Here is an 8,904-nt window from a genome sequence, read left to right on the forward strand (position 1 = left end):
ACCGCCACTGCCTGCTTGCCTGCGCCGAGTTCATTTGAATGCGAGCCATGCAGAGCGCTCGCCGCCGCCACCGAGGTGTGGAAATCTCACCCAGCCAAGGAGGGGTTTCTTCCTGCTAGCTGGTCTGGGGGGAAAAAAGCCTTACTAGAAAATAAGGGAATTTTAGACACCAAATGGTAGGTCCTCGGTAGCAAACCCAACTCTGGCCCTTCTCGGTGGCTGCTTTGCACTCCATGGCTGTGAAATGGAGGAGTTATTTTCGGGGGGTGGGGTGGTATGGGGAGCGTGTAGTGCCCCAGTCTGCCGGGAGCCCATCTCCTGTCCTCCCCAACAGCACCTCCGGCATCGCCAGCAGTTGTCATGCCCTGGGGTTTGGCTTTCCCATGGGAAAAGGGAATACCAGGCTGGCAGCAACCTGGAAATCTATAGTTTGGTTAAGATTAGAATTCAAAATCTAAACTCGCTTGTAGCAGAGCAGGCTCCTGTCACTGGAGCGCTGCCTGGCAGTGCTTGGTGGGCAGACGGTCCCACGGACGGGCTGGGGGCGCAGCGTGCCGTGCGGGAATGCAGCCTGCACAGGTCCGTACCTGGCCGGGAGGGCAGCAGTGCCTGTCTGCAGCAGCACGCTGTCCGCACACCGGCTGCAGTTAAGGGCCACGTCGCTTCAGGAGCTCACGGGGCTGTTATAGCTTAACGTTAGCTATGGAATGGATCCATGCACCTTTATAAGTGCAGGGCAAAATTAAGGATGGATTTTTTTTTTTAGATGTGTTTATTTTTACAGGTGGTGTTCCAGCAGAATAGTCCCAACGCACTGATGAGCACAGGCATCCTCCTCAGCGATGGGCACCCAAAATGGCTCTGGGTGGGAGCCAGCAGGCAGTGATGGGCTGACAGTTTGGGGAGGGGGCTGGGAGAAGGGGAGCTGCTCTAGGAGGTCAGGAAAGGCCAACTAACCACCCAAGTTCAGGAGCATTTTGGTATCATCACAAGCCCTGGCAGCAGAGGCTGAGGGCTCCTTTGTGCTCCTGGGCAGCCAGGGCTGGGTGCAGGGATGTCGCCAGCCCAGGCCAGAGGCAATAAAGTGCCTGGAGTGATGCAGCAAAACAGGCTGGAGTTGCATGTCGAAATAAATCATCCATGGAGGCAAGGCAGAGAGGAGGAGGTTTTCTGCTCTCGTGCCTCCCTGCATCTAACAAAGCCTAAGAAACCCCAGGTGGGCAGCAAGAGCCGGGGTAGGATCCGGCTGTCCTGTGGCCTCGGCAGCCCTGGAGCGGAGCCGGTCCTGGGTGGGCACTCCGATGCTCTGGCTCTCCAGGGAGCTGGTTTTCCATCACTTCCCAGCTCCCTTGGCTTCACCTTGTGGCAGGCACTGCTCAGAGCTGCCAGGAGTGATAAAATGGCTGTCCCCCAAATTTATGGAGTTTATCTGTGAATAACTCTTGGAGGTGAAATGGCTGTTGAGCGGGGGAGGAGGAGGGCTTTATTTCGGGATAAACTCCCCCAGGAGCGATGCAGGGTGGGCAGGAGCCCAGCCCCAGAAGCCAGCAGGGACATGGCCCAAAACCCCCAGCCCCCCCAATTTGTGGGGATGGAGCATCACCAGGGCAAGCTCCCTGCTCACCCGCACCAGAGAAAGCCAAAGGCTTGTTTCCCATCCACAGCGTGTTTATTAGGAGCTAAGTCATGAAGAGGCTTTGGCACATCTCTGTCGCTCCCATGGAGCATGTTTAGCACAGCGGAGATCGCTGCTTTTTCCAGCCGCACGTGTGCGCCCAGGATTTCCGTGCTGGCTGGGCATTGCTCCCCATGCTCCTTTCCCATGGAGAGCTTATCCTCCCCCCCCAAAAAAGGTTGTATTTATGGGCTATGGAGGAGCATCCTGATTTCTGGGGAAGCACAGCTGAGGCTGAGCAGGCTTGAGCCTCCCCCTCGTCCCCCCTCCCCGCTCTGCTGCAGTTAACATCCATCCTAAGTTTCTGAGCCTCTTCTAATTTTGGAGGCCGCTAGCAAAGCAGGCACTGTTGCAGCCAAACGAGACTGCCAATGTTTCCTTTAAAAGCTGCTTTCACTCCGAAGGACTCTTCTAGATGGTTTGCTTTTAATAGCAGGCTGCAGGGTGCAACGCCCAGCTCGTGGCCGGGGCTCTCCCTGCTGCAGTAAGGGACTGGTGTTGGGTGCAGGATTCAAGCTGTGCATGGAGCCACCACACATCCATCGTGGGCCACGGCCATGCACCACGTGCACCCCCTTTCCACTTCAGACCAGCAAAGCTCCCCACCCCCTTGCAGAGCCGACCCCCGCGCAGTGCTTCCCTCCTTTCCCTCGCCTGCTCTCAGGGAAATCTTTAAGGCAGAGGGGGCCGGGTTCAGCCTGTAATTGTGCTAATAGCTCAGGGGAGAAGAAAAGGCCAGAGGAGCCGGTGGAGAAATGGGGGCCAGTGAGGTCAGCGCACTGGTAGGTGTGAGCTTGAAAAAACCAATTGCTGCTTCAGTATAACCAGATTCAGGAAAATGAAGCTGAAGTGTGAAAAATGAAAGTGAAAAGATAGGAACCAACCCACCGCTATTTATTCTAAAAATACTGACCTAAATACTTAAGCGCACATATAAAAGTAGTTGTCTTTGCTGATTTCCTTTATGAGAATCTCCTGGTTTGGTTATTATTTCACTCAGAAACCAGAAGATGAGGCTTTGCAGAGACACCAAGACCATGTCCTAGCCTGGTGCTCCCAAAGAGTTTGCTGTATGCCCAAAACTTATCCGAAAGCCCAGCTTCGACATTCATTCATTAAGCTAACGAGGCCCTGCAGTTAGCAGCCCACGCCTCTGCTGATCAAAACAGGAGATCAAAACTTTGGCTGGCTCTCACGCGCGGGCTCTCGTGTTTCTCACCGGTGGCCGGGGACACACTGTGGGCATGGCAAAGCCCTGGAGCCTGCGCCTGGGCACAGGCAGTGCTTGCAGCAGGACAAGAGATTTTGGAGTGGAGGGAGGCATTGGGGCACTGGCCCCAGCACAAAGCATCCGCTGGCTTGTGGCATGGGCAGAGCTGGGCTATAGTTCACATCTGGGCTGCTGTTCCCCCCTGGGCTGTCATTGCAGGCAGTCGCAAGCCTCTGCCTCCTCCCCACCCCTCTGGCAGCAGCCAGAGCAAGGATGCGAGGAGGCTGTTGACAGCCTGAGCACTGAGCCTGGCTTAGTGCAAAGGTCCCCAGGGCCAGCGAGCCGGCCGGCACAGTGGGGAGCATCACAGAGGAGCATCGCTGTTCTGCAGGCAGCCTCCTAATTAGATATTTTGGGGTTTGCCATATCCCTGGAGGTGTCTGCGCCAAGTACTGGGGGGGATGATGAGGAAAATCCAGGTGCAGAAGGTGAGCATGGGGCCCTGAGCAGAGCACAGGCCAGTGCACAAGGACCCCTATGCAGTCACAGCCCCCGATGTGGCACCATGACCCTGCTCCGCACGTCCTTCCTAGGAAAGATTATGGAGGTGCATTACGCATGGAGGCAAAACGGATGGAGGATTGGGCAGGAGTGCTGGGTCAGCAAGTTGCGCAGGCTAGACACGAACGATGAGCACTCAGAGGGAGAAGGAAGAGACCGTGCTTAAAACAGTATAGGTGAAAGTAGGCGGGGGGCAGTGGCTTCCCGCCTGAAGGTTGTAGGGGGGAGAGCTGGTCACAGCATTTCCATACGACAAAGTGAAGGTGCAAGCCAGGAAAACATGGGCGCGATGAAAAGGGTTTTTGTTTTTTTTTTTAATTAGGAAAAGGGATGCTCAGTGCAGCGTGGGAGCAGGGAAGGGCGCGTGGTCCATGGCCTGGGGGCGAGCTTGATGCATGCAGCGTCCTGCAGCCAACGGGATGGATGAGTGCCGGCCAGGTCCCCTCTCTGCCTGCGGGGCAGCATGGTGGTTGCACACGGATGGGTGTGCGAGCAAAGCCAGAGCAAGGCCTCTGAGCAGCAAGGGCTGGTTTTAAAACCTTGGAGGATGCTGCAGAGGTATGTGTCCCAGAGGATGCTGGCTGCAGTGGCAGGCAGCTGCCTGGGAAGCCTCTCCTCCAGCTCCTGAGGTCCCCCTTTCTCCCAAAAAGCTCCTGGGAACAGCAGAGTCAGTCAGACCACAGCTCACCCTGCAGCAGCTTTTTGCCTAAAATTGGGCTGCTAAAATAAATACACGTGCTGCCACCATGCTCGCAGTAGATTTACAGCTCCACACGCACACCCAGCACCCGCCAACCCCGGTGTGGGAGCACCTGTGGGGCTGGTGGCAGCAGGGGGGACGTCTGCTCCGAAACCCAAGGTCACCCTCCGGCCAACTCTGCGAAGCATCCTGGGAAAGCGGAGCCAAAGAGACGCTCCCGCCCGTTGCAGGGCACTGGCGGGGACGGCTGGCTCAGGGCACTGCCGGCAGCGCATATCAGGCGGGGACAGATGGAAGAGGTGACAGATAAGGGACTCAGCCCGGAGAAGAAACGGGAGCGATAGGACCTAAAGACACTGCCCTGGCAGAGCGAGGAGGCTCGAGACCAGACCCAGCAGAGCTGGATTCAGATCCTGTACTGCTGGCTGGGCACCCGCTCCCCACCTAAACCCTTCCTTGCCGGGGGCAGGGGGTGTGAGGAAACCACTGATGTTAAACTGCAAAGACTTAGTCGGTGCAGTGCGGTTTCTGCCTGGCTCCCGAGGCAGTCGAAAACTGCTGCTACCTTGGTAAGCCTGCGACCCTTCCCTTGAGAACGGCTGACGCCTGGCGGCAGGTAGCACAGCTTGGAGGCCATCCCTGTGGGATGATGGATAGCTCATAGAGAGGGAAACCCCAACACAGGCACCATCCCGTTGTCTGTAGGGGCTGCAGGCACACACAGCTCTGCTGGGATCCCCCAGGAAGGTCTCTGCTATACCATTGCCATAGAAGACCTGCAGGCAGCACTTACATGTAACCCCTGCTGCCTCCTCGCCCCGCACCGGTGCTCTGCTTGGCCTCACGTAGCTGCCACCGGAGCCCAGCCGTAGGGAACGAGCAGGGTCAGACACGGCACAGCACAGCAATGCCACCGGTAGGAGCCAGGCTGGGGGTTGCCACCGTGCCAAGGAACAGCACAAGACCGCAGGTCCTGCATGCTGGTTTGCTTGGGCAGGGGATATTTAATTGCAAAATATCCACTGCAGGGAGATGTAGGCTAGCAGCAAGGCAGGTGCAGAGGAGGAGGACCTGACTTGCCCAGAGCGACTGGCACTGGCAGGCAGCGGCTAGAGGTGACACTTTGTCAGGGCTATGGGGTGACGAGGGTCTGACATTCTGGGTTTTGCCTTTGTGCAGCCCGCCCCATGACTCCAGAGTCCAACCACACCCCAGAGAGCAAGTTTGGGGCTCGCAAGTTGTCCATGCTCCTCAGATGGGGAAGTCCTGCTCCCTGGCTGTTATCTTTGGTGCTTTCTCCCTTCACGCCTTTACCTCTGTTTGTCTCCTCTGCAAGGACGGGGACCTGCAGAGTTAAAATCCCAGGACTGCCAGCTCTGGGAATGCAGCGCTGCATCCCAGCCTTCCCTGCAGCTGGGGAAAGCCCTGGAGCTGTGTCCCACATGGGTGCTCCTGCTCGGCACTTTGCAGTGCCTGCCTGCAGCCGAGGTTAATGCAGGTATTGCGGGTAAGGAATCCGAGCCGCCACACAGGGAGCTGCTGGGGAATAGCTGCCGCGCTTTACATTCACAGCCCATCTATTTTGCAATAACTTCACCGTGATGTTCCCACGTAGACAAGCCTAAGCTAGCATAGATAATGAAATGGGTTAAAGGAGACAGGTGGAGGGAGAGGAGAGGAGCCAGCAACTGGTAGTAAATCAGGGAGAGAAAAGGGTTACTTTAAATTCAAGGACTCGGTGGCAGGGCGAGTTTGGTTTATGCCGAGAGGCCCGGGGTTTAGAGGATGGGATGCAGTTTGGGACGACAGAAGTGTCCCCTTGGCGGGCCCACCGACCTGTCTGTGTCCCCATCACCCCCATCCTGCTCCTCCCCATCCCCCGTGCCTGCCCCATGGGTGTCACTGGGGTAAGCACAGCCAAGGGCACCCGTCCCGGGAGGAAAAGGGCGGTCGGGGGATCCCAAAGGAGCCACCAGCCTGGCAGGGCAGGCAGCAGGCCCTGCTCCGTGCGGGGAAGGTCCTGCTGGCCCTCATCGGATCGTGGTCGGGGCCTGGGGGGACCCAGCCGCTGAGACTCCCCCACCTTTGGCACAGGTTTCGAGGCAGTCCAAACAAGCTAATTAAATCCTGCTCTGCTTAATCAGAGTCATTGAACACTAGTCAGAAGAAATTAATCCCGTGTTTTATTAGATGCTGTTTGAAGTCGCGTTTGGCACCTCGTCCTCAGTTCTCATCTCCTTCTGGGGAAGGAAGAAGGACATCTGCGGGGAAGAGCGAGGGTGCAGCAGATGGCAGCGGGGATGATTCAGGGGCTTGAGGAAGGAGCTGCAACTCCAGCGGCGTCCCTGGGTGGGGACAAGACACCTCTCCCTGCATCCCACAGCCCGCCGCCTCCCTGTGGCTGAGAGCCTGCGAGCCAGGCAGGCATCCCAAAAATACGTGTTCTTCCGCATTGCATGCTAATGGCTCTGCATGATAGGTCCCACCGCAATTAAAGCATGCGGAGCGTTAATATGCAACGTGGAGAGGCCACTCTTCCCACAGCTACTCCCTCCCAAACCTGTCCTTCCTGCTGCGCATCCCTGCCCATGGGGAGCCTGCCCACGGGGATCCCACAGCGGCCCCGGCCAAGCCGCTGGCTGCGCCTGGTGCATTTGTGCCTTCCCACTGCCGTGACCGCGGGGACGCTGCCTTTTCACCCGTGGCACCCAGTACCTTCTCCTGCCTTCGGGCTCGTCGGAGCGGGGCCTGTTGGGTACCCACTGGGTGGGTGCTGTGCAACGCGGCCCCAGCAAGGGAGGCACCTCAATGGCTGGGAGAAATCCACAGGCGGGTGGTTAAACCAACCAGTTGGGCTCTTGGTTTGGGGCTTTTTATGAATTCTGGTGCCTTAATTGCTGCAGCCCAAGAAAAACTCCCAATGAAGAGAAAGGCCAGCTGAGTAAGGTAGCCCACAGGTCACCCTCCAAGCCTTGGGAGCGCTTGGTAGCCTTGGTATGTCCTCCTGCAACTCAGCTAGACAGAGCTGCTGGCTTCGGGTGTGGGGATTTCTTTTTTTCCCTAAATTTCTTGTCATAACTTGCTTTAAAACTTTGCAGAGCCATTTAATTGTGTTCTGTGGTGGTGACGATATGAAATTAGTCTCCCTTCTGATCTTTAGCTAAGTTGGTCCAAAGCACCGGCTTATAATTTGCTCTAATCATCGGGTCGTGGAAGATGCGAAGGTAGGGCTGGTACCTGGTGAGTTCACACGGGCCGGGAGTTTCCGCCCTCACCATGCCAGCATTTGGCGACGGGCAGGTCGGGCTCTGCCGCCCTGGGATGGCAATATTGGTACTTTCTTTTGGTACCACTTACAGGAAGCTTTCCATCAACTGCTCTTCTCCATCTCCCCTAGCAACAGCCAAGAACCAGAGCTGGTCCGGAGGAGAGGAGGGAGAGCCGAGGCAGCTTCCCGGCCCCCCCAGCTGCTGTCTCCTCTGAGTGTCTCAGAGATGTCCCCCCCTCCCAGCTGGAGACCTGCAATCAGACCTCTGAAGGCACCTAAGGAGGCAGAGATCCTGGCTCCCATTGCATTTCCTTGGGCTTGCTTCACATCCCAAAGAATCCCAGGGGTTGGGGAAGGGAGGTGGCTGGGGTTTGCCTACTCACCTATCCCAGAAAATCAATGAGTTAAAAGAAAACAAACTCCCAATGAACAGGAGCAGGGCAGGGCGATATTCGGGGCACAGAGAGGCCCTTTTGCTGCAGAGGGCACAGTGCCCATCACGCCGGTGGCATTAACGCTTTCCACCTCCAGCACGGAAGGTACAGAATACGAGGGTATTATTTTTAACCGGGGATATTTAGCGAATGCCTCACGTGCTGCCAGAGGGTCAAATTTATCCCATAGCCTCAGTCCCAGGGGAGGCTCCCGGTTATTTTTGAGTTCTTAGGAGCAGCAGAGGAGCAGAGGGACGCGACGCTCGGGAGATGAAGGCTGGGATTTGCCTGGCCTGGCCCTCTGCTCTCTGCCGCAGAGGCGTGTGTGCAGCACAGCCCCCAAAGCCTGTCTCATCGTCTCTACCATCACCCTGGCCCCCACCCTGCAAAGCAAAACTTGTGCAAAGCGCCAGCTTTTCTCTTTCCAAAGAGAGGATCTCGGACGCCTTCAAGTTTTGATCCTTTTTGACCTACCACATTGCACAGCGGGGTTTGGTTTTTTTTTTTTTTTTCCTCCCGTTTATTTTAAACCTTGCTTTAAAGCGAGTTTGGCCCTGCTCAGGCAGGTCCCCGTGGCCATGAACATTCCCACGGGGCGCAGCAGCACTACCCGCCGCCGGAGGAGTTACTCCTATGCCCCATGGCTCCCCACACCGCCGCCCCAAGCCTCCCTGCCCTCGCAGGAGGGTTGCCGGGCACGTACAGCCCCGCTCAAACTCCTCTGTGTTTTGCAGCGTGAGGCTCGGTGCCCGTAACCTCCCGATTCTAACGATCGGTAACTCATCACATAACCCCTACCCAGCGCGCAGCCTCCATCTCTGCTGGTTTTTGTTCGGCGAGTCGTTTTGGAGGTAGAGGTGAGGCCAGGGCAGGGGGGAAAGAGCTCTTTGAAGCCCTTATTTTTTTGTGCTGTTCCAACATCTGTTCCCGTGGAAACTGCCACCAGAAGCTGGGAGCGCCGGTTTGTTTGGCTCCTGCATTCCCGCAGGAATGGCCGTCGGTGGGGCGAGGGGTGCAGACCCTGGCCTCCCAACGCAGGGGTGCTGCGGGGCGGCT

This window comes from Egretta garzetta, unplaced genomic scaffold (assembly GCF_000687185.1).
Source record: "Egretta garzetta isolate BGI_Z169 unplaced genomic scaffold, ASM68718v1 scaffold163, whole genome shotgun sequence".
Taxonomy (NCBI): domain Eukaryota; kingdom Metazoa; phylum Chordata; class Aves; order Pelecaniformes; family Ardeidae; genus Egretta; species Egretta garzetta.